The sequence below is a fragment of the Scyliorhinus torazame genome, chromosome 8 (assembly GCF_047496885.1).
Source record: "Scyliorhinus torazame isolate Kashiwa2021f chromosome 8, sScyTor2.1, whole genome shotgun sequence".
NCBI classification, from domain to species: domain Eukaryota; kingdom Metazoa; phylum Chordata; class Chondrichthyes; order Carcharhiniformes; family Scyliorhinidae; genus Scyliorhinus; species Scyliorhinus torazame.
The window spans coordinates 115,860,261-115,885,867 of record NC_092714.1 but is presented as its reverse complement, the minus strand read 5'-3'; the positions used below and the strand labels follow the sequence as shown (position 1 = coordinate 115,885,867).

Genomic DNA, 25,607 nt, shown 5'->3' with positions numbered 1-25,607 from the left:
CCCTTTAAACTGCCTTTCTGCAGCCGTTAAACTATTCTTGATTAACAATGCTACTCCTCCACCTCTTTTACCACCTTCCCTACTCTTACTGAAACATCTATACCCCAGAACTTCCAGCAACCATTCCTGTCCCTGATCTAACCATGTCTCCGTAATGCCCAAAACATCGTAGTCCCAGGTACCAATCGACGCTCCACATTCACCTACCTTATTCCGGATGCTCCTTGCATTGAAGTAGACACACTTCAACCCGCCTTCCTGTCTGCCGGTACACTCCTGCGACCTTGATACCCTCCTCAGTACCTCACTACTCTCAACACTGGCGTCTGGACTACAGCTCGTTTTCCCATCCCCCTGACAAATAGAGGGCGTGATCATCCTGAAAGATTTCTCAGTGTGGTACCGAGCGGTAACTGCTGCGGGTTTCCTGGCGCTCGGCCCAGCGAGGTCGGAAACGCTATTCGACGTTAATTGATCCACTTAACGAGGCCCCACCGGCTTCTCACGCAAATGAAGACTTGCCAGACGATTTTCCGGCACCGCGCTCGCCAGCCCCGCTAACAAGGTTGAGCAGCTCTTCAGCTGCACTTGCTCAGCCAACCCCAGCCAGCTCGCAAAAATGGCACCGAGGACACCAGCCCCAAGATTCGGGGATGTAGACCTGGGGAGGCTGCTAGGTGCAGTAGAGGCCTGGAGGGATGTCCTGTTCACGCGAGGGTCCCGGAGGGTCAGCCACAAGGCAGCCAGTGCTGCCTGGGATGAGGTGGTGGCGGCTGTAAGGGCCAGAGTGTGACCAGGAGGACTGGCCTCCAGTGCAGGAAAAAGGTCAACAACCTTCATCAGGGGTACGAGTGAGTAGAGACCAATGCCCACCAACAACACCCCCCCGCCCGAGACCTTTCCACCCCCACGTGAGCAACAACCCCCCAATTCTCCAGGCTACCCCCAACCCTCCCTCCAATCCCCTTCCCCCTTCAACCCTCCCAAACCCTTCCCACTAACCCCCCCCCCCCAACCTCTGCAAATCACTTCTCTGGCTAATGATACCCTCTCTGTGTATCCTCAGGAAACGCTCCCACAATCGCCAGGAGAGGGCCCAGACTGGCGGTGGTGTGCTAGACATAAGAATCCTCACCTCCTTCGAGGAGTGGGCCTGAAGGTGAATGATGTGGTTGAGGACAGAGTGGTCACCAACACGGGGTCTGGCAGACGTCGCAGAGATGAGGAACCACTGGGTCCCACCCGAAGAACCTGTCAAAGGTGAGTTGTTATTGCCTGACTGACTGACCCATCCCTCCCACTGACCACATGTCCATTCTCCCACAGGTTATCCAGCATACAGTGCCGGCCCTTCCCGGGAGGCACCCTCTCCAGCCTCCCAGGAGGCCACCTCGGAGGAGAATTCCAAGAATGCCATCATAATAGTCGCGGCACAGCTATCATCCCCGCCGTCCACCAGCGCAGATACACACACCTCGGTGGGAAATGTTAGTGGTCAGGATTTTGGGGCACAATCTGGTGAATACCACACAGCTACTGATGCACATCAGGTGGAGGCAGGAACCCCCAGGCGAGAGGTTTGATGGATCCCAGGACCTAGCTGGGTCCCAGCCTGATGCTGAGCCTGTGGAAGAGGTCATCCCCGAGCTGATGGAGCCATTAGGGTGCAGCAGGGACATTCAGAGGGAGATGTCAGCGACACTCGAGCAGATCCATAGCCACTTAGAGGAGTCCCAGAGGCTATGGGCGCAGCAGATGTCGCCGCCAACCCGTGGCACCGAGGCCAACATTGCAACCTCAGTGGAGAGCCTAGTGCATGACGCGGCACCATTAGTGAAGGCGCCGCCCAGACGCTAATGGCCATTGTTGAGGGTCTTGAAAGAATGTCCGACTCGCTGGAGGATGTCACCCAGTACCAGGCTGACCTTGTTGAGGTTCTGTGGGACATGTCCCACTCTCAGATGGGAATGGCCGAGGTGCTGCGGAGCTTGTCCCAGCCGCAGGTGGGCATTGCTGAGGCTCTGCAGAGCATGGCCGAATCACTGAATAACTTTGGCGAGGGCGTGACACCATGGTGCAGACATTGGGGAACCGCCAGGGCTGGCAGAGCCAGATGATGCAGGGAGGGACAGCCCGGGCTCGAAACAGCTGCCTTTCTGTCCAAAGGTGAACCCCGGGGCCCTATGGGCACCGACTGGGAGGAAGGAGTGCTGGGTGACAACCCGCACCCTTCCCAGGGAGTGGCGACGTGGCCATCAGCTACCCCGGATTCCACCCCTCTGATGAGGCCGCATCTCGCAGCCAGCACACGGGGCAAGGCGGCACGACAAGTGAGCCCAGGGGACAAGTGAGTCCCCAGGGGACACCCGCCAGGAGCATCGAAGACTACGGGACGAGGTAGCAGCTGGCTGCCTCCACCTCTGATGTGTATCCTGAGACACAACCAGACGTAGCGGTAGAGTTAGGAAGGCAAAGCACATCGAGGATCACTGAAGAGACGGGGCGGGGATGTGTAGGGAGGGGGTGGGAGGGTAGCGGCAACTTCAGGAGACAGGCAGGGGTCAGACTATAGCATAGATTGAGGAGCACTGGTGCTCATCTCTGCAGGTTATCATCACCCTCCTGCCCTCGACAGTGACCCACTGACGGTACCGACACAGTCCCAGCACCCTGGCGTGGTGACACAGACCCTGGGAGGGTGAGAAATGGGAGTGGAGGTGACGGACCAGGCCACATCCTATGTGAAGTGGACTTGCCGGACCCTCGCTGCTCCCGCCTATCCAGCAGCCTCCGATTGGTCCTCAGATTCCTCCCCAGCCTCGTCTCTAACCGCTACTGCTCTGGTGCCACCTTATCATCCTTGTCCTCCTCGTCCTCATCCTCCTCGGAGGTGGTCACATGTTGCTCATCACCAACCTCGAGCTTGTCGCCCCCGCTACTGTGTGAGGCTGTGGAGGACACAGCAGACCACCACAAAGCGGGCAACCCCCTGGGGGAACCGTATCTTGAGGAGTCCGATGCACCACTCAATGACAGCCTGGGGGGGCCACATATCCCTCCTTGTACCGGGTCTCCGCCTCGGTCTCCAGCCTCCATACTGACATCATTAGCCAGGTCCTCAGCGGGTACCCCTTATCCCCCAAGTCCCAGCCGCCCATACTGGGGTGCTCCTCAAAGAGGCCGGGGTTGAGCGATTGCCCCAGGATGTATCTATCATGCTCACTCACCGGGGAGCGGGCACACACGTATATGATCTTCATCTGGCAACCACACACCTACATTTTTGGTGCAGTTCCGCAGTCCGAGTCCATCATGTCGCACGGGGACGCCGCTGCAGGCAGCCGCCGTGCGCATGCGCGGACTCCTGACCGGAAGTGCGGTGCCCCAAATCCACAGCCAGAGCTGCGAGAAGCACTCCGGAGCCCTGCCAGCCCCCTGCAGATGGAAGAACCACTCAGGACTTTCTTGAGGTGGAGCCTCCTGTGGCACGTGTTGACTGTAATGTTCTTTGATTAGGCTCATGTTGAATCTTGATGTGGTAGTGTTAACAAAGAACATTAGACTTTGTTTTACAACAAAATTATTGATTACTAACACTACACTGAAGGATTACTATTATGTCTATGATTAATACAGTTGGAAATAATGATCTTACACTAACTTACGCTAAGATACTACAGAGCCACTCGAATATGCAACTTCTATTAACTCCTTACTAACACCTTGTTCTGGAACATGAGGGCTGAATTCTTTGCACCAATCGCAGCAGGCGCGGGGCGGAGAATCGATGTTCCCGCACAAAATCGGGACCGGCGCCGGGTCACCAATTCTGCGGGCCCCGAAGAGCGACGTACTCAGGGAGTATACCGCGCTGCCTGGGACCATTGCCAGAGGCCCACTCAGCAATTCTCCGCCCCCGACTGGCCGAAATCCTGACGGCATGGAACTAATGTGCTCCAGCCGGTCAGGATATTCGGTGGTGGGCAGATAGGAGGCCAAGGGGGGCCTTACAGGCAGTCAGGGAGTGCTTGTGCAGGGCTTGAGGCTCGGGCGCACGGCCGATCGGGGGGTCTCTTTCTTGGGTCTGGCTCCGCGGTCTGGGTCCGCCATGGAACACGGCATGGCTGCTGGAGTCTGCCGCCGTTGTCTCGCATGGCTTCTGACCCGGAAGTGCGGGGGCTCATATCTGCAGCAAAAGCGGCGTGATTTACTCTGGGTCCCTGCCCGCCCCCTGCAGGGCTGGGAATTCGTAACCCTTTAATCCAGGATTTTCAGGAGTAAAACCCTACCATTTTGGCGCTGGCATGGGGACAGAGTCCCAATAATGGCGAATCCAGCCCATGGTATGTCGGGTCATGTGCCTGCATACTTACACCACCTGCTGGTCCGATGCTAGAACTACAACAGTAAAACATACAGTTTATAATACATATTATTAATACGTATTATATTGTATTATATGTAGATGATAAGAACATAGAGCAGGAGTAGGCCATCTGGCCCTTTGAGCCTGCTCCGCCATTGAATGAGATCATAGCTGATTTTTTTGTGGACTCAGCTCCACTTTCCCATCCGAACACCATAGCCCTTTATTCCTTTATTCTTCAAAAAACTATCTTTATCTTGAAAATATTTAATGAAGGAGCCTCAACTGCTTCACTGGGCAGGGAATTCCATAGATTCACAACCCTTTGGGTGAAGAAGTTCCTCCTAAATCTACTTCCCCTTATTTTGAGGCTATGCTCCCTAGTTCTGCTTTCAACCGCCAGTGGAAGCAACCTACCTGCATCTATCCTACCTATTCCCTTCATAATTTTATATGTTTCATTAAGATCCTCCCGCATCCTTCTAAATTGCAACAAGTGCAGTCCCAGTCTACTCTACCCTTCCTCGTAATCCAACCCCCTCAACTCTGGGATTAACCTAGTGAATCTCCTCTGCACACCATCCAGCGCCAGTACGTCCTTTCTCAGGTAAGGAGACCAAAACTGAACACTATACTCCAGGTGTGGCCTCACTAAGACCTGATGATAGTCTACCTACACTGACCATCACAGAATCATGAAATTTACAGTGCAGAAGGAGGCCATTCGGCCCATCGAGTCTGCACCGACTCTTGGAAAGAGCACCCTACCCAAGCCCACACCTTCACCCTATCCCCGTAACCCAGTAACCCTAGCTAACCTTTTTTTTGGACACTAAGGGCAATTTATCATGGCCAATCCACCTAACCTGCACATCATTGGACTGTGGGAGGAAACCAGAGCACCCGGAGGAAACTCATGCAGACTTGGGGAGAATGTGCAGACTCCGCACAGACAGTGACCCAAGCCCGAATTGAACCTGGGACACTGGAGCTGTGAAGCAACTTTGCTAACCACTGTGCTACCTTGCTTCCCATCATCTGGACGAATGACCAGCAAAGCCTATTCAGCCTGGGCTGTCGGGGGACTCCCCCTCTGGATCCCATCCTGGCCTGATGGGCGGTTGGGTTCCCAGGGTGTGGGGTGGGGTCCGGCACATGGGCCCCCGCTTTGAGCATCTGCAGACACTACTGCTGCCGCTGTCTCCGGTGCCTGACCGCCTGGACTACCAGCAGCACCACTAGGGCAGTGCCAGGGTTGCACTGCCAGGATTACCAAGTGGTAGTGTCAAGGTCCCAGGCTCACAGTGCCAAGGTGCCCAGGTGCCAGCAGGAGTTTCAGGGTGCCACCTTGCCCAATGCCTGACCACCCAGAGGCCGCCAATGGCCTGGGAATCGCCCCAGGGTGCCATTATGACTAGTCCCTGTTTGTTTTATGTTTAACAGCGGCCTGGTTAGGTCTCCCAGGCATGGCCATTGGTTCCCTGGCACTGGGACAATCCGATTCAAATATATTTCAATGAGTCATTAGGCTCGACCATCAAGAATGAGATCCAGATCACAACGTCTTGCAAGATTCTGTTGAATCTCGGCAGACGTTTCATGCGTCGTAAATCACACGAGACGCCTCTCGCAAGATTAAATAGCCTTGTTGCATCACCAAGTCAGGCACGACGAGGCCGGTAAATCATGCCCATTGTTGCAGTAGGGTATTGGCTACAGTTCAGTATATCTGTAGAAGTCTTTGTAGGCCTACTTAGGTTAACAGTAAACCTTTATGGGCTCTGACAACTATTTACAAATATACAGTGAAGGATACAGCGAGGTGTACTGTATCCATGCTTGCTAATGCACCCAACTTTATCCAGCACGGAGCTGACGCTGGGTGTGGGTCATATGCTTTCTTCCATCCCTGTGTGGACGGAACTGTATTTTGTCCCATATTTTCTTTATTCATTAGGGGATATGGGTGTCACTGGCTAGACCAGCATTTATTGCCCATCCCTAGTTGCCCTTCAGAAGGTGGTGGTGCACTACCTTCTTGAACAGCTGCAGTCCCTGAGGTGTAGGTACACCCACAGTCCTGTTAAAGAGGGGACGGTTTTGACCCATCGATAGTGAAGGAACAGCGATTTATTTCCAAGTCAGGGTGGTGAGTGACTTGGAGGTGAACCTCTAGGGGCTGGTTTAGCACAGTGGCTTGTAATGCAGCGCGGTTTCAATTCCTGTACTGGCCTCCCCGAACAGGCACCGGAATGTTGCGACTAGGGGCTTTTCACAGTAACTTCATTTGAAGGCTACTTGTGACAATAAGCGATTATTATTATTATATTATTAGGTGGTGGTGTACCCAGTATCTGCTGCTCTTGTCCTTCTGGATGGTTGTGGTCATTGGTTTCTAAGGTGCTGTCTAAGGAATCTTGGTATGTTCCTGCAGTACATCTTGAAGATGGTACACACTGCTGCCATAGTTCTTCGGTGGTGGAGGGATTGAATGTTTGTGCAAGGGGAAGCAATCAAGCCGGTTGCTTTGTCCTGGATGGTGTCCAGCTTTTTAACTGTTATTGAAGCTGCACTCATCCAAGAAAGTGGGGTGTATTTCATTACACTCCTGACTTGTGCCTTGTAGGTGGTGGACAGGTTTTGGGGGGTCAGGAGGTGAGTTACTTATGGTAGGAATACCAGCATTTGATCTGCTCTGGTAACCACATTATTTATATGGCTAGTCCAGTTCAGTTTCTGATCAATGGTAATCCCCCAACGGATGTTATTAGTGGGGGATTCAGCAATGGTAATGCCATTGAATGTCAAGCGGCAATGGTTAGATCCTCTCTTGTTAGAGATGGTCATTGCCTGGCACTTGTGTGGTGTGAAGTTACATGTCACTTCCCAGCCCAAGCCTAGATATTGCCCAGGTTCTGCATCATTTGAACATGGGCTGCTTCAGTATCTGAGGAGCCCCGAATGATGCTGAACATTGTGTAGTCATCAGCAAACATACCCACTGCTGACCTTATCATAGATTATCATAGAATTTACAGTGCAGAAGGAGGCCATTCGGCCCATCGAGTCGGCACCGGCTCTTGGAAAGAGCACCCTACCCAAGGTCAACACCTCCACCCTATTTCCATAACCCAGTAACCCCACCCAACGCTAAGGGCAATTTTGGACACTAAGGGCAATTTATCATGGCCAATCCACCTAACCTGCACATCTTTGGACTGTGGGAGGAAACCGGAGCACCCGGAGGAAACCCACGCACACACGGGGAGGATGTGCAGACTCCGCACAGACAGTGACCCAAGCCGGAATGGAACCTGGGACCCTGGAGCTGTGAAGCAATCGTGCTATCCACAATGCTACCGTGCTGCCCATTATGATGGAGGGAAGGATATTGATGAAGAAGCTGAGATGGTTGAACCTAGGACATAACCCTGAGGAACTCCTGCAGTGATGTCCTGGAGCTAAGATGATTGACGTCCAACTACCACAACCATCTCCTTTGTGCCAGGTATGACTCTAACCAGCGGATGGTTTGCTTCCTGATTCCCATCGACTCCAGTTTTGCGCGGGCTCCTTGATACCATACCCAGTCAGATGCTGCCTTGATGTCAAGGGCAGTCACTCTCACTTCACCTAGTAACCCGATATTTCCCTCAAATCTGACCCCCTAACCTCTTCCATCATTCGGGCCCCAGACCACACCAAAAACCCTTGACTTAAGGTCAACTTCCATGATCTTCCTTCTCAGGACTCCCTTAGCACCCTAGCAGTGGCCACTACAATGCTCTGGCACTGCTGATTGACACTCTCGAGAGTGGGACTTCCTGACCCCCAGTGTTGGAAGTCCCACTCTCAGCTTATTAAGACTTTCCCTAGTGTATTAGCCCTGTCAGGCAGTCCTTTTTAAGTTGGTGAATGTGGTATTAGAGGTATTACAGTCCCTGATAGACTGGAGCGCCATTGGTGGAAACTGTATGCTTTCTATTGGTTAGGATGTATGGTAGCTCCGCCCTGCTAGGCAGGGTATAAGAGCCCGTGCCGCCCCAGCAGCCTTCATTCTGTACCTGAGCTGCTGGGGGAAACGTCTAGCTTATTAAAGCCTTCAGTTGGACTACAACCTCACTTTAGTGGTCATTGATCGTGCATCAGTGAACTGCTAGCCAACATTTCTACCAAGTGGTGTGGGAGGGCAGCAATACCCTCACCCATGCCTAACATTCACCCTCAGGGACTTCCAGTGGCAGCCATGGAGTGAATGGCTGCATATTTGGTAGCTCCCACTCAAGGTTTAATTTTTCGGTCCTTTCCCCATCTGAGGAGTGGCATTTTGGATGGAAAGAGGTGTCAGAGTGCCAGGAGAAGGTGTACCTCCTCTGGTGTGGCTGGTGGATGGATCCAGGAACTAGAAGTGGGTCGAGCAGAAGGGAACTGCTAGAAAAGGAGAGTCTTTTTGCGCCACAGGTCAAAATCGTGGAGGGCAAAGGGCAGTTCTGCCCACCCATTGGTCAACAGAACAGCTGCCGGACTTCTGAAATGAGAAGGTCAGCCAACAGAGAAGGGGAGACCTGGTGGACCTGGTCAAGGTAGTGGGGCTGCTCAAAGCAGCTACTGACCGAGTGGAGCAGAGGCTGGAGTCCCAGGGTCAGGTGATCCAGAAAGTGGAGATGGCGATGGGGAAGCATGAGGAGCAGTTGGTCTCATTGCTGGCCAAGGTGGGGGTAATGCGGTAGACCCAAAAGAGGCTGAAGGAGAAGAAGGGGGATCTGAAGAACCGCTCCAGACGGCAATATGTGCGGATCGTGGGGATGCCCGAAGGCATCAAAGGAGTGGAGGCCGGCACTTATGTGGCCAAAATGCTGGAAAAGCTGATTGGGGATGGGGCCTTTGACCAGCCCCTGGAGGTCGACCGAGCGCACATGGTGCTGATGAGAAGGCCACAGGTGGGCGAGTCGCCGAGGGCGATGGAGGTGCGGTTGCACCGCTTCTTGGAGAAGGAGAAGATTCTTCGGTGGGCGGGGCAGACCAGAAGATAGACATGGGAAGGGAACGAGCTGCAGGTGTACCAAGACCTGGGTGCAGAGCTGGCGAAGAGGAGGACCGGGTATAATCGGGTCAAGGTTGCCATCTTCAAGGAGGGGATGAAGTTTGGAGTTCTGTAACCGGCCTGCCTCTGGGTGACTTTCCAGAATCGAGAGTACTATTTTGGTATGCCAGAGGAGGTGACGGAGTTTTTGAGGGACAATTGATGGGCAGGAGGAGGACATTGAACTTTTGAGGAGGTGTGAGGAGGTGTTTTCTGTTGGTTGTTTTTGGAGAGCTTTTTCTCCTTTCAGCCTTTTGTTGGGTTTGGTGGCTGGGTGCTTGGGGAGCAGCAAGGGTGAGTGCACCTTTTTCTGTTTCTTTGTTTCTTGTGGGGAATGTGGATTGCGGGGGGAGGGGAATCGGGGGGGGGGGGGGGGGGTAGGAGGTTTGGAGGCCTTGGGTGGGGGCTGCCGTGCTAGCTGGTGGGCTAGTTAACAGGAGCACAGTGGGGGGTTGGTCAGGTGGTTGGTACATGGGAGGGGGATGGGGTTGTTGTATTGTTTGGTGGAGGGAGGCGAAGGATTGCTGACAAGGGGGTGGTTGGTGTGGCACAGTTCGAAAGGGAGCGATGAGCGGGGGACATCCGAGGGTGGACTTGGAGTGACACGTGACAATGGCTGGGGGCTGGTCCAAAAAGGAATATGATTGATTGGTAGGGGAGGGGAGGGGGGGCAGGGAGCCTCTCCCCCCCCCCCCCCCCCCCCCCCCCAACCAGGCTGGTTACGTGAAACGTAAGGGGGCTGAATGGGCTGGTCAAACGGTCACATGTTTTCATGTACCTGAGGAGACTGAAGGCGGATATGGCTTTTCTGCAGGAGAAGCATTTAAAGTTCGAGGATCAGACAAGGTTGAGGAAAGGATGGATGGGGCAAGTGCTTCACTCGGGTCTGGGCATGAAGACGGGGGGGTGGGGGGGGCAGTACTGGTGAATAAGCGGATAGCGTTCGAGGTGGGGAACATTGAGGCAGATTCAGCGGGGCGGGGGGGGGATTTGTGATGGTTAGTGGGAAGCTGGAGGGGATGCCGGTGGTCCTAGTAAATGTTTGTGCCCCAAATTGGGAGGATGTGGCGTTTATGAGGTGGGTGCTGGTAAAGATTCCTGACCTGGACTCACACAGGTTGGTCATGGAGGCTGGATATGAGGCTGCTGGCAGATGAGGAGGTGGTGAGTGGGTGAGTGCCGCCATTCGGGGAATACATGAAGCCGAACGACATGGGGGAGGTCACGGCGGCCACACTGTGGGAGGTACTCAAGGCGGTGGTCCGGGGGTGTTTACTTCGATTTGGGCACAAAGGGAGAAGGCGGAATGGGCAGAGGTGGCAAGGCTGGTGGAAGAGATTTTGACGGTGGACAGGCGGTACTCGAAGGCCCCAGAGGCAGGGTTGTTGAGAGAGAAGCAGAGGCTCTAGATGGAGTTTGGATTGGGGTCCACGGGGAAGGTGGTAGGGTAGTTGAGGAGGGCCGGGGGGCCAATATACGAGTATGGGAAGAAGGCGAGTGGAGAAGGCGAGTGGGATGCTGACCCACCAGCTAACGAAACAGGAGGCGGTGAGGAAGGTTGCTAGAGTGAAGGACGGGACATGACGGATGGTGCTGGACCTGGTCGGGTGAATGGGGTGTGTCAGGAATTTTACAGGAGGTTGTGTGAGTCGGAACCCCTGGCCGGGAGGGGTGGTTGGGGAGGAAGTGTGATGGTTCCTGGATGGGTTGGAATTTCCCAGGAGTTTAGGTGTAAGGTTTGGGGGCTGCTTTTGGGCTGAGGGAGGTGGTGGAGAGTATGGGGGTGATGCAGGCAAGGAAGGCCCCGGGCCTGGATGGGTTCCTGGTGAAGTTTATTAAAATGTTTGGGGGGGGCCTGGGGCCGTTGCTGTTGAGTGCATACAATGAGGCTAGGGAGAGGGAGGGAACTCCCCCTTACACTGTCGCAGGCATCCATCTCCCTGAAACTGTGAAAGGTAAGGATCCGGAGCAGTGTGGATCGTACCGGCCGATATTGTTGCTTAATGTGGATGCTAAGTTGTTGGCGAAGGTGTTGGCTTTGCGAATTGAGGACTGAGTCCCGGGGGTGATAGGTGAGGACCAAATGGGGTTTGTGAAAGAGAGACAGTTGTCTGCAAATGTGAGGAGGCTGCTTAACGTCATTCTGATGCCCCCGGAGGAGCAGGAAGTGGAAGTGGCAGTGGCGAGGGATGCGGAGAAGGTTTTCGACTGGGTGGAGTGGGAATAACTGTGGGAGGTGCTGGGCTGGTTTGGGTTTGGGCAGGGGATTATGGACCAGACCCAGTTGATGTACAAGGCACTGTTGCCAAGTGTGCGGGCGAACCAGGTGAGTTTGGGATATATTGCGACACGGCAGGGTTGCCCGCTCTCCCTGTTACTTTTTTGCCTTGGCTATAGAGCCATTAGCTATGGCACTTAGAACATTGAAAGATTGGAAAGGGATAATGTGGGGCAGGGGGGATGGTGTTGAGCACAGGGTCTCGTTGTATGCGGACGACCTGCTGTTATCTATATTTCAGACCCATTGGGGGGCATTGGCAGCGTTATGAGGATTTTGGAGGAGTTTGGTCGGCTCTCCAGGACAAGTTGAACTTGGGAAAGAGCGAAGTGTTCCTGATTGAGACCAGAGGCCAGAAGAAGAGTTTGGGAGAGCTACCATTTAAGATGGTGGGGGCAAGCTTCAGATACTTGGGCATCCAGGTGACGCGGGTTTGGGCACAATTACTTAAGTTAAACTTGACTCGCCAGGTGGAGCAGATGAAGGGGGACTTTAAGAGGTAGGACGGGCTGCCACTGGTGTTGGTGGGACACGTGCAGGCAGTAAAGATGACGGTGCTGCCAAGGCTCCTATTTATATTTCAAAACCTCCTGATCTTTGTCCTGAAGTCATTCTTTAAGAAGATTAACGCATTGAACTTGGGGTTTGTATGGGCGGGTGTCATGTGAGAGTACCTTTAAGAAATGGGTGTTTATAAATGCGTGTGTATATAAATATCTGTAGTGAGAGTACCTTTAAGAAATGTTTGGCTGCTCATATTACTGCAGTGATGTCAGAGTGTGGGTGGAGCTGGGCAGTCTGTCAATTTTCTACTTTCTTTTGAGGCTGTTTGCTGCAGGGTGTGTTTTAGTTTTGTTTCAGTGTGGTAGCTGAAGCCAGACAGAGCAGCAGTACTGTTGATCTCTCTGCCATGAAAAGACTATCTCTTGATCATTTGGTGAATTCAGAATTATAAATGTTTTCAGTAGTGACTTTAACCTGATGTGCTTCTGTTTAAAGATTTTTTTTAAAAAGTCCTCTGGATGTTAAAAGGACAGCTTATGGATTACTTAGTGTTGTATTCTTTGGGGGTTGTATTTGAATTAATGGTTGCTAAGTTGTTCACTGTTTGTTTTAAAAAGGTTAACTTGAATTCACAGAATAAACAGTGTTTTTCTTAAAAAAATACTTTTCCATTTCTGCTGTACCACACCTGTAGAGTGGGCCGTGTGCTCCCCTTACCACAATCTATTAAAAGTTGTGGGTCAGGTGAACTCCATGATACACTTTGGGGTTCTCTAAACCTTGGCCCATAACAGCGGGGAAGACCCCACGGGTGAAGAGTTTTTTTTTTTGAGCAGTGGCGAGGAGTGGGTGTGGGGTTGGTTCTGCCGAACATAATGAATTATTACTGGGCGGCTAATATCGTCATGGTCAGGAAATGGGTAGTGGGGTGGGGTCGGTATGGGGTGGATGGAGGCAGCTTCTTGTACGGGAACGAGCTGAAGGATATTGCTAACAGCGCCTCTGCCGCTCTCACTAGCCAGATACTTAGTGAGCTCAGTGGTGGTGTTGGCCTTGAGGGTATGGGGGCAGTGGAGGCAGCGTTTGAGACTGGAGGTGCTTCAGTGTGGGCACCGATCTGTGATAATCATAGGTTTGCACAGGGGGAGGGATGGCGTAAGGGTTTGGGAGTGGCGGCAGGCAGGGATCGAGCTATTCGGGGACCTGTTCGTAGGGGGCAGCTTTGTGAAATTAGAGAATGTGGAGAAGGAATACGAGCTGCCAAGGGGGAATGGTTTTCGGTACTTACATGTCCGGGACTTTGTGAGGAGGGAGGTGCCTTCTTTTCCTGGGTTGCCACCCTTGGGGCTGCAGAACAAGGTGTTGTCGAGGGAGGGGGTAGGGGAGGGGAAGGTGTTGAGGTTTACAAGGGACTGATGGATTGGGAGAGGGCCCCGAGGGGAGACATTAAATGGAAGTGGGAGGAGGAGCTGGTGGCAAGGATGAGTAGGTTCTTTGAGAGAGCAGAGGACAGGTGTGGGTGGTGCGTGAGGAGGCCCATGAATCATGTCCACATGTTTTGGGCATGTCAAACCTGATGGGGTTCTGGCAGGGGTTTGCGGATGTAATATCTGAGTTGTTGGGAGTGAAGGTAAGGTGACCCCCAAGTCCAGAGGTAGCAATATTCAGGGTGTCAGAAGACCCGGGAGTCCAGGGGTGAGAGAGGCCGATGTCTTGGCATTTGCCTCCCTGATAACCCAGAGACAGACTTTGCTTGGGTGGTGGGACTCAGAGCTGTCAAAAGCGGGAGTGTGGGTGAGTGACCTGGCAGAATTCCTGAGGTTGGAAAGGTCAAGTTCGTCTTGAGGGGTTCGGTCGATGGGTTTGCTTGAAGGTGGAAGACCTCTTTGAGGAGGATTGAGGTGTCAGCAGAGGGGGCGGGGATTAAAGGGATTAAACAGGGGGCAGGCAGGATGGGAGGAGGGGATAAGGCCGGGGGGGGGGGGGAGTAGGTATTGTTTATTTATTATGTTGTACAATTTTACTTCTGCACTTATCTGTTCTGTTTGTTGTTTGTTTATACAAATGTCTGAATAAAATATTTAGAAAAAAATAACATTCCCCGCCAGATATTGCAGTCCTAGAAAACTGGGAAACACTGAAGGACAGAAAGTAAGAGTAAACAACAGATGTGAGACATCATGGGCGGGATTCTTCGGAAACCGGCAGGGCGGGCAACTCCGGGCGAAGGAGTGGCGTGAACCATTCAGGATTCAGGCCGCCCCGAAGGTGCGGAATCCTCCGCACCTTCAGGGGCTAGGCCGGGGCCAGATCCCCCGCACCCCCGCCGAGGACCCCGGAGGCCGCCGCGGAGCCAGCAGGTCCCGCCAGTAAGTACCTGTCGTAACATACACCGGCGGGGCCCGCCGGAAATGAACGGCCACTCGGCCCATCGCGGGCCGGGGAACCACCACGGAGGCCGCTGCTAGCAGCCGCAGATCAGTGCGGCACGATTCCTGCCCCCGCCAAATTCCCGACGCCGAGAATTCAGCAGCCGGCGGGGGCGGGATTCACGCCCCATAGATCAGAATCATAAATGAATGCATCCCAAAAAATAGGAGTCAAAATTACAAGATGATCACTGACAAATCCAATGAGGAATTCAGGAGAAACCTCTCTATCCAGAGTGTGCTTAAAACATGCAAAATGCTACCTCATGGAATTAAGTGAACAGCATTGATACATTTAAGGGGAAGTTAATTCAGAAATGAAAAGCGGAGGTAGAGTTAGCTGAAGTAAAATGGGAGGAGCCTGTGAAGAACATTGACCATTGGGGCCAAATGGCTTGGCTCCGTACTGTAAATTCCATGTAATAGAGGCAAGGAGAGGAAAAAATTTGATTGCAAATGTAACACCTTAGCAATTGGCTTTCTAAAATTCTATAAACACATCTTTTGACTTTTTCACATGCAAAACACATTTTAAGATGAGCCCCTTTGCGATATCGAGAACGTTTATGGGCAAATTTCCGAATTTCAAAAATCACATTCATATCTGGTTCTATTTTATGAAATAATATAATACAGCTTTAAAAATACACAGAATGTGCTAAAGGTTCAGAGTATATGGTTTAGAACATTCTGCAATGCATTTACCATGTCACATGACACTAAATAGACACTAAAAATAGTTAAGTGAAACATCCTCAATATATTTTATGCAGTAGAACACTGAATGTGAGCAGCAGTCAGCACCATTACATATTCTCACAGGGATATCACTAATAACTGGGATGGTGCAGCACGGTGGCGCAGTGGTTAGCACATCTGCCTCACGGCATCGAGGACCTGGGTTTGATCCCGGCTCTGGGTCACTGTCCATGTGGAGTTTACACATTCTCCCCTGTTTCTGCGTGGGTCTCACCCCCACAAGACAAAAAGATGTGCAGTGTAGGTGGATTGCCACGTTAAATTGTCTCTCCCCAGGTAAAGACATTACAGTTTCAGCTTTACATAATTTCCAAAATGTAACAGTGCAAAAACGTTTTCCTTTGATTTATTCCTCCTCATGTACTTGTAGTGCTTGTCATGCTACTGAAGGAATTGTATTTGACACACTTGTCGTTGAGTATTTATTGAAGGAATTTTGAAAGCACAACATATAAAGGAAACTAAAATGGAAGGCAAACTCTGTAGTAGTTGCCAATAGTAACCTCCCCTCTTCCTCCTCCCCTCCCTCAATCTCCCACTGATATTAGAAGCCAGAATTTATGAATAGTTCATCTTGAATGAGTGCAAATATCAGCAGTGTGCTGTTTGAGACAAAAGTGCTTTGACAGGAAAGTGCAGATATGCATGATACCAATTTCAATCAAGCAAGTGGGAGGTGCACAATGCGACATAGCTTACCCGACATTTAAACTCATGAAAAAGACATTTTAATGAAATAAATGCAGTCCACAAATCATCTATATTGCCGTTTCTGGCACACTTTGGCAAATGCATTTTGGTCACCCTCATTTGTTTGCTCTTCTTCCAGATTGCAAATCCAATGAACTACAATTACCATGATGATAAAGGGTTTTGTGCGTCATCTGCCTGTGTGAATCATTATACCCAGGTAATTATCATGAGAATGATAATTTACATGCAGGCAGTGGAAGAATAAGTGTGTGGGTGGTGTAAGTGTGAGCACAAAGTGGGAGGGATGGCACATATAGAGAATACACTGTGTATGTGTCAAGCAAGTGACTGTGCTGTCATATTTGATCTGAGAAAACTGTGAGCCATTCAATTTATTCCCTCTTCACTCTTAACAATTAATTTCTGTATCGGTAAATGCTGCAGAATTACATTTTCTGGGTCTTTCTTCAGGACAGTATTGAAAGTGAAGTTACACATTGTCTGCATAGGTAGCCCTGCAATTATTTCCATCTTTTCCTTAACCGGTTCCTTAAAGTATGAGGAGAACATTGTCACTCACGGCAGTCCCAGTTTCTAAATGATGACTGGCTCGAGTTGCTTTTTGCACCTCGCCTGAATTGAAATGACCATGTGGATAATGAGCAGGGATATGTTTTGATACTGCACGGTGCAGAGAAACATCAGTGCCCTGAACACATCCTGCAGTTAGTATATTACCTCACTATTAAACTGCTTGATATTGTTATGTTTGCTTAATGCAATGACAAAGCTTTTCCTGTCAGTCATTTCCCTGTGATCCAAGTTACAGAACAGCTTTTCCAATGATAGCTCTGCTGCCTCTTACACAGTATTCGATATTGATAGCAAATGCCTGAATTTTGTCAGTAACATTTCTCTTGTCAGTCGTTGAGCGCTACAACCCTTCAGCAAATTACTGAAAATAGCTGGGAGATAAAGACCTTTCATCGTGCTGGTGACTAACACACATTCAAGCATGGATTGCCATTTTAATACTATTTAAATATTCCTTTTTTTTTTAACTGGCTCTTACCACAGTTTATCTTTTTAGCATTGACCTGTTACGTAATAAATAGTGAAGTCTGTTGCTGAAGGTTGATATTTCAGGTCAGGTTTATTTAGAGACAGAAGTCAGTACAAATGTCCAGATTGATACCTCTGCGTAAATAACAGTTGGGCTGAACTGTGTCACTTATTAGTATTTTTGATAAGGTTCATAAGCTATTCAAAAGTGATACCACACTGTAATCTTGTAATATTGTGTTTATAACTGATCAACACTAATAAAGTATGGCACTGCATTTTTAAACTTTGTTCAAGGATAGAAAGCGTGAAGAAATGATGGATCTATTTTTTGCTAAAGGACATCAGTGAGAAAGGATGAAATCGTGTGGTTAAGATTACTAGCATTTGGATTGTGTGGTGGATGTGAGTATGGTTTTTGAGTGTATCTCTTGTTTTATAAGTTTTTTGATAACCTACTTATTTAAGCTGATATGCTTTCTAGATTACTGAGCTACTTTTTACACTTCTTTAGCAATCCACCTGGTGTATCTCATTGCTGCCAAAAATAGTCCCGTGAAAGAATTGGTTCATGTTGATGTCATCATGCTGCTCCTGGGGCCACACTCAGCAAATAATAGAAAACTGACAAACCGAAGACAGTTTTACATTTCTCAAGGAGCCGTTCAGTTATGGGCCCAGTGGTCGCACTGTTATCTCTGAATCAGAGCATTATATATCCAAGCTCCACTCCCTATATGTGAGCACACAACCTAGATTGATACTCAAGTGCAGTATTCTACTGTGCAGGTCTACACTGCCAGGTGAGACATTAAACCAAGATCACATCTGCTTTTTCATGTGAAATATCCCATGGCATTATTCAAAGAAGGGCAAGGATGTTTCCCCAGCTTTCCAACCAATATTTATTCCTGAACCAACATCACAAACAAGTGTCTGGTTAATTAGCTCATTACTGTATTGTTGGAAATGTGCTAATTGAATGCATGTTTCCGACAATACACCAGTGACTACATTTCAAAAGAATACCTTCATTGGTTAGATGGCACTTTGGAACATCTTGAAGTCATGAAAAATGATGGGCGTGATTCTCCGGCCGCGTCCGCCCGGCAACTGGAGAATCACGCCCGCGCTCAATGGAGTTCTCCAATTTACGCGGTTCGCCCATGGCGCTCTTGTGGTGGGCGGGGCGGGAGAATCCAGCCCAAAATATTCTTTCTTTCTTTCTGTAATACATTGAAACACTTTACATAATTTAGAAATGGTTGACAAAAATCAGTCCGGATGTAGATGTTACTGTATTTTTTAAATATTCTTTTGTGGCGTATTAATAACCTAGCTTGGCAGAAAATAAATTGTTATACTTATTTATAAGCTGTGCAGGATTTTTGAATCTCTGAATTCACAGATATTTTCAATATATTTCTGGTCTTATAGGCATAAGAAAGCAGTGAGGAAGTAAACTGTAACATTTACACATTGCGAATGTAGATTGTGTTGAGCATGGGACTGACTGGTAAGATTTCATCAATGTTCATGCTTACAAAATGAAGAGAGTCCATAAATAGCAATACCCACAAACAGACACCTCAGTTGCAAGCCAAAAGCCTTCCTCAAGACCATGAGTGCTGGTAATGGTGACGCCAGGAATAAACTGGTATCAGACACTTCATTTCAAATTAAGCTTGGGCTAAACTCATTTTGAAACCTGCTCAGCTGGCTGCTATCAGCTATGATAAATTTGTGCTCCGATGTTCTACAATATGTTATTAGTTTGCAATGTGCACAAGGCTTAATGTTCATTTATGTAGTTGAACTGTAACCATGACAACACCATTTATAAAAAATATTAGTTAAGTCTGCTGTCACATCATCTGTTCAACATTGAAAATACAGACTATGACTAATGGTGAATAGGTGGCTTCACTTCCACAAGAAATTCCAAGTCATTTAAATTATGTGCTTCTCAGACCCATTTACAGATATGTTTTTCATGTCAGGCTTATTTTAATTTCTATTTCTATTCATGCCTCCGCCCCATTTTACAATCTTTTCTTCTTTACTATCTCTTTCTTGTACAACATGAATCATTCATTTGTTAAATATGTAGGTGGCTGACCTGCTCCCTAGCCTCTGCCAATGCTACCTTTGATCCAAGGGAATTATAAGCCTCCTACACTCTCTTCATGTGTGCAAGGATCCCACAGTGATCGAAGAAACTCATCAGTCACAGTGGGATTGACGGCAACTGCCACATTATATAATAGGCCTTGGCTCTGAGAGACGGCATAACTCTGTCACCAAATTCCCACTAAGCTCTAGCTTCCTTTGTTGCTTAAGAGGCAAAAGTAGAGAAAGGGATACCCATAAGAGGGAACACAAAATAAAAAGGTGATCCTTCACGTTAAATATACATCCAACATAACATTCTAGCACCTGCCCTTTCTCTTCAGTTGCCACGTATACTTTGAATCATGCTTTCCTGAACTTGGGCTGACCTTTAGGGTCACCAGGGTAGCCAGCCTTTTAAAAGGAACTAAGAAACAATGCATCAGCATAATCTACCATATTTTCTCCTTCCTGACCCAAATTGCATTGGTTTCCCGGCATATGGTCAAAGGAAGATTAGCCCAATGATTTTTAATGATGATGACATGTGAAAATCCTTGTTTGGGATGGAGAATTATGGCCTTTCAAAATATTATACTTCTTCTGTCCAGATATTGTCATAATATACACCAGTATATCATGGTGCAGATACACACACACTGATGGACACACAGCAATACCAATCAACACACACAACACCGCAGCCAATCACCAGTTAGAGCACACGCACTATAAAGACAGGGGGCATCAGAGTTTCCGCTCATTCGGGATACAGCCTCCTACAAGGACAGAGCTTACAGCTTACAGCACAGATCGTCACCATGTGCTGAGTGCATAGACTAGTTCGGACAGGCATAGGTCTTTAGTTTAATCTAACATCGTGTTAACCCACAGTGAAAGTATGTTCAACAGTTTCTAACTTAATAAAATAGTGTTGCACTATTTTAAGTGTTGGTGGCCTGTATATGTTCCACGGATCCAGAGCACCCAATGCATCAGATATTATCAATTCATCACCCGGAGCGACAGTGTTCACTTGCAACGGCTGGTGGGTCCTGGCTGGAGACATCCGGTTCCCATCAATGACCGCAACACTATCCAGAGCAGTGAGCACACCGCCCGATTCAGAGGGGTTCGTCTGTCAGGTCGAAGCGCAGGTGGCCTTCACATTGGCAAATCTGCCAGCTGACGACCCCAGTCTGGCCCGTATTCGCCGGGAAACTGCGGCTGACCCCCTTCTACAACGGGTGATGCGCCACATGACAGGTGGGTGGCTCAGAGGACAGTGCCTGCAGTTCTACAATGTCCGAGACGACTTGGCCGTCATTGATGGTGTCCTTCTAAAGCTGGACCGGATTGTGATTCCGCACAGCATGCACAAGCTGGTCCTCGACCAACTACACGAAGGCCATCTGGGGGTCGAGAAGTACAGACGGAGGGCCAGAGAGGTGGTATACTGGCCGGGCATCAGTGATGACATTGCCAATATGGTGCTCAACTGCCCCACCTGCCAAAGGTTTCAACCGGCGCAACCTCCTGAGACGCTTCTGCCCCATGAGCTGGTGACGTCCCCCTGGGCGAAGGTGGGTGTGGACCTTTTTCACGCGCTTGGCAGGGACTATGTAATCATCATTGATTACTTTTCCACCTATCCAGAGGTCATACGCCTGCACGATTTAACATCGTCCGCTGTCATAAGGGCCTGCAAAGACACCTTCGCTCGCCACGGCATTCCGATTACTGTCATGTCGGACAGTGGGCCCTGTTTTGCCAGCCAGGAATGGTCATCCTTTGCTGCTTCGTATGGCTTCACACACGTGACGTCCAGCCCTCTGCATCCCCAGTCCAATGGAAAGGCGGAAAAGGGCGTTCACATCGTCAAGTGGCTCCTCTGCAAGGCTGCTGCTGCCGGATCAGATTTCTGCCTAGCCCTGATGGCCTATCGCTCGGCCCCACTAGCCACAGGTCTCTCACCAGCCCAGCTGTTGATGGGTCGCGCCCTCAGGACCACTGTGCCATCCATTCTAGTACCCACAACCAACCATGCTCCTGTACTACACAGAATGCAACAGCAGCGCGTTCGCCAGAAGATGGCATATGACACACGGACAACTGATCTTCCCGCCCTGGCGCCTGGAGACGACGTCCGCATCCACCTTCCAGAAGGTGGCTGGTCAGCACCTGCCGAAGTTCTCCGACGCGTGGCTCCCCGCTCGTTCCTGGTTCGCATGCTTGATTGCTCCATTCGTAGGCGCAATTGCCAGGCTCTTCGCCTACTTCCACGCTCGCTACGGGAACTTACACCGACACCGCGCCCTCCTGTTGTTTCTGATATCGACTTCGTGGAGCTTCCTGCCACCATGCCCCTTCCGTCATCGCCCGTGGCCAGGCCCATTCCTCAGCCGGTGGATCCAGACCCACCCTTGAGGCGGTCAACCCGAATTCGTCGCCCACCTACTAGATTGGACTTATGAGCCTGTTTGTACATTGAACTCATAATACCACTGTGTTAATATGTTTCTGTTCTTCCCTGTCGTTACAGGAGTTCGTTTTTGTCGTTCAACATTTCCCCGTTCTTTGTTTATGGTACAACCTCGTTGTTATGTCGCACCCGACATCGCTCCTTGTATATAATTTAGCCCCATGTACATGCTGCAGATATTACACACACACACATTCAGCTGCACTCAGTACACATCTCTATTTATAACCACATAGGCACATGTTCTTGTACAAAAGGGGGGATGTCATGATATTCAGGTAAACATCACAGCACATACATACTGATGGACAGATCAACGGACCAATCAACACACACACAACACCACAGCCAATCACAGGCAAGAGCATACACACTACAAAACAGGGAACACGACACTTCCTGAGCATTCCAGCAGGAGACAGCTCAGGGCACAGAGCTCATAGCAAGCCACTCAGACATCCACCATGTGCTGAGTGCCACTACAAGATAGTGTTAGGAATAGGTCCACATTCTAGGGTTATGATCGAACCTCAGTAACCAGTTTACCACTGTAAATAAATGTTAGTAATAAAACTGAGTTGTACCATTCGCAACCGTGTTGGTTTGTCTATGTAGCAGAGTACCCAACACATCACAGGCTTTGGTTCTTTGGTCTTCATATCCAGCTGTAAATGTAAGAGCAAGTGGAGGGAAAATCTTCAGCTCCAGCACTTACACTTTCTAAGTTGTTTCCAATGACCTTACAAGAAGCAGCACAGTTCATTATCGCCGAGGGAGAGATTGTCAGCTTTCCTTCTTTCCCAGCTCCACCAGCTAAAAATAGAACATCAGGTTTCTTGGACAAAGCTTCACTGCTCATTCGAGTAATGAACTGAAATATGGAAAAAGTTTGATTGACAGGCACCTACCTGTAATTATCTTCCTTTTTTCTCCATTTGATTTTTATTCTAGGGCATTGTGGTAAGGGGCAACATATCCAGGGAAATAAATATGTTGCTTTAATGCTTACATAATAATACTAAAAACTGACAATGCTTCATGAAACATAACTTTGCCTGAGAGGGCACTCCACTCAAAGGGCAGAGTTTTATATTAACAGACCCGCACACAGTATGGAAACCAGTAACGGGATCAAGAGTTCATTTGTTCTCTCAGTGGGATTTTGCACGGCTCTTTTACTTAGACACTTTTGCACGGCTCTTTTACTTAGACACAGCATTAGTATTTTTTATAATGAGCAACGAAGAGTCCACACTGAGTAGGTCAGAACAAAAACTTACTTTATTTTATAATTACTATTATATACAGCTCCAGTAGTTCCCTTCTGGGTCTTCTCTAGTCAGTGCCTTACTGGCTGACTCTATTTATACATAACCAGAGATTGTTACCAGTCCCCCGCCGCCTTATTGGGGGAGCTCGTATTCTGCAAGATAATGGGGGTAGTTAATCATCCCTACCCTGTAAGACCCATGCGGAATATAACAGTATTCCACTTCCGGGTTTCTCAACCAACTACAAAGTGCAGACGTGACTCACACTCTGTCAACAAAGGCCCTCCATTTAAGGATACTCCGTCAGGGTTCAAAATAGCTGCAGGAAACCCTTGGGCATAATCGAATGGCCAATTTGCATCTGAAAAACAGTTAGCTGTGGCACAACATAGCCAATAGAAGCCGGGAGAACTTGTTCCCAGGATCTACCCAGCTCCCAACGCCTCGCAAGATCGCATTAGATCTCACGAGATGCTGTGCTGTGAATTCCGCCCATTGTGGGTGGGATCATCTTTTGGCATATCTGCACATTAGAGCGAGACAGCTAGTCTCACTTTAATATGCATTTTCCTGAGACACTTCAGGAGTTGGGATCGATCCCCTCTGCCTCAGAGACTTCGGGCAAGTGCCGTTCAGTACTGGTCTCCACAAAAGGAGACCAAATGGAACAGCACCTGTGGGGGTCTCCGAGGGGATCGGAGGCCCCCAGGTGTTTGTCCTCTGGGCAGAGTGGCACCCTGGACTGCTGTTGCCACCTGGTTGTCAGCCTGGCACTGCCAAGGTGCCTGGGTGTCACTGTCAGCTCATGGGGTACTGCCAGGTTGGTGCTGCCAAGCTTGCATTTTTCATGCAGCGGCCCTTGGGCCAGGGTGCCAAATGTGGGTGTTGAGGAGGGTGCAGGGGGCCTGAGGACCCCCTCATAGTAAGTTTTTTTTTGGGGTGGGGGTTGGTCAGGGTTCGTCAGGGTCTCCAGAGATCGGGATGCCATATAAGAATGGTGTCCCGATCTCTCGCTACACGGAGGAGATTCGGCGAGCGGAGTTCCTCAGTGTAGAAAACGGGGCTGTGTGACCTCTGCCGTACGTTCCTTGCTGAGGCCCCCTGTGTAGCCAGAGGTGCGTTAAATAGTGGGGTGCTTCTCGGCACTGCGAGCGCCGGGAAACACGTGTCCAAACGCGCTCGCTTTGGGACTTTATTCCCATTTGTTAAATCGCGACCGTTGTTTGTGAAGGGCATCAAGACAAGGATATGGAAGTAAGATGTTTGGAAAGTCTGCGCGCCATCCCCACCAGCCCCTGCCCTGACCAGTCCTCTAATTCTTCCCTGGACGTCTTGCTGGGAGCAGTGAGAGTAGATGTAGATGGGAGGATGAGGCCAGCCACCCAAACAGAGCAGCCATGGCTAGAGATAGCAAAAACCATGAGTAGCAGGAGTGCTCAGGAACTGGATCCAGTGCCGCAATAGATTTAGTGACCTTATTAGGTCCAGCAACATGAGTATTAAATAACTTTCAGGTGATGTCCATCACTGTCTGAATTCCCTCGCATCCATCACTCCTCTATTCACACAGCATGTTGTTTCACACACTCGCTTCTTTCTATACACCTCCTCAACTCCCCACCTCAACAGCCAACACTCACACCTGCCCTCACCCTATTACCATCTTGTTTCCATTCCACACAGTTACCCTCCTCAAATGTTCTCATTCCATCCTCAACACATTTTCCACCTCTCGCACTCCTAATTCTCTGCCTTCTCTCATTACAGGAGGAGAGTGCACAACACAAGAAAGAGATGTAACTGGAGAAGGATCTGCAGCCATTGGCACTCCGACTACATTGGAAGAGAGTGCTTGGCAATCAGCAGGGTGGCATACACATTATGCATTGACAAGGAAGAGGTGGCAGCGGCCCACGTGCTGATGACAGCATTAGATATCACACTACTGGTTGGCAGTAACTCCTGTTGAATTGAGATCACCATTACTTGAAATGTCATGATATGGAATATGTTGAGTTTGAATCCTCTCCCAGTGTCAGCGCTTACTCATGTCTTTGATTTCCCACAGCTCTTTCATTGGTGATGGAGGAGCGGCTGTGAGGAGAACCTGAGGAACACTCAAAGGAGAGTGAGTACTCTTAGGATGCCCTCTCACATTGTTCCTGGCGTCCTCCATCAGCGCAAGTACACTCAGTTCGGTGGGTACTAGAACAGGGATAGCTAGGTTATCACATGGTGAGACACACATCTCGAGAGTGGGTGTTTATGCTGGGAAATATGGATGACAGTGGAAAGACCCCATTGGAGGGCACAAGACTCTGAAAGATCTACTCAGCTGTACACATTTGCCGAATCTCGGGGGTTATCTGTGAAAATGAGAAAATGTGAGGTAGAAATGGGAAATATCAACCTTTCTGTCAGTGTTCCCAGGGACAGACGCCTTGGAGAGATATTAGAGGAGTCCAGCTATTGCATGAGTGTCATGATGTCTCAGGCACGTGCTCTGATATCCATGTCTGTGGAAAGAGTGGACACCTGCATAGAACATCAAATGCGGCAGGTGGTCAAGGG

General features: G+C 49.6%; 2 long non-coding RNA genes across 2 annotated transcripts in view; one reads left to right on the top strand and one right to left on the bottom strand.

Moving 5' to 3' along the window:
* Nucleotides 1-22,753, bottom strand: part of LOC140428063 (uncharacterized) — a 205,832-nt gene extending 183,079 nt beyond the window's left edge. The window contains exon 1 of the long non-coding RNA XR_011948689.1: nucleotides 22,674-22,753. This is a non-coding gene — a long non-coding RNA (uncharacterized lncRNA). The remainder of the gene's footprint in view (nucleotides 1-22,673) is intronic.
* On the top strand, nucleotides 1,185-25,008 carry LOC140428061 (uncharacterized). The gene is made up of 5 exons (XR_011948688.1): nucleotides 1,185-1,260; nucleotides 16,249-16,329; nucleotides 17,472-17,579; nucleotides 17,689-18,690; nucleotides 24,804-25,008. It is a non-coding gene; the product is annotated as an uncharacterized lncRNA (long non-coding RNA).
* The last annotated feature ends 599 nt before the right edge of the window (nucleotides 25,009-25,607 follow it).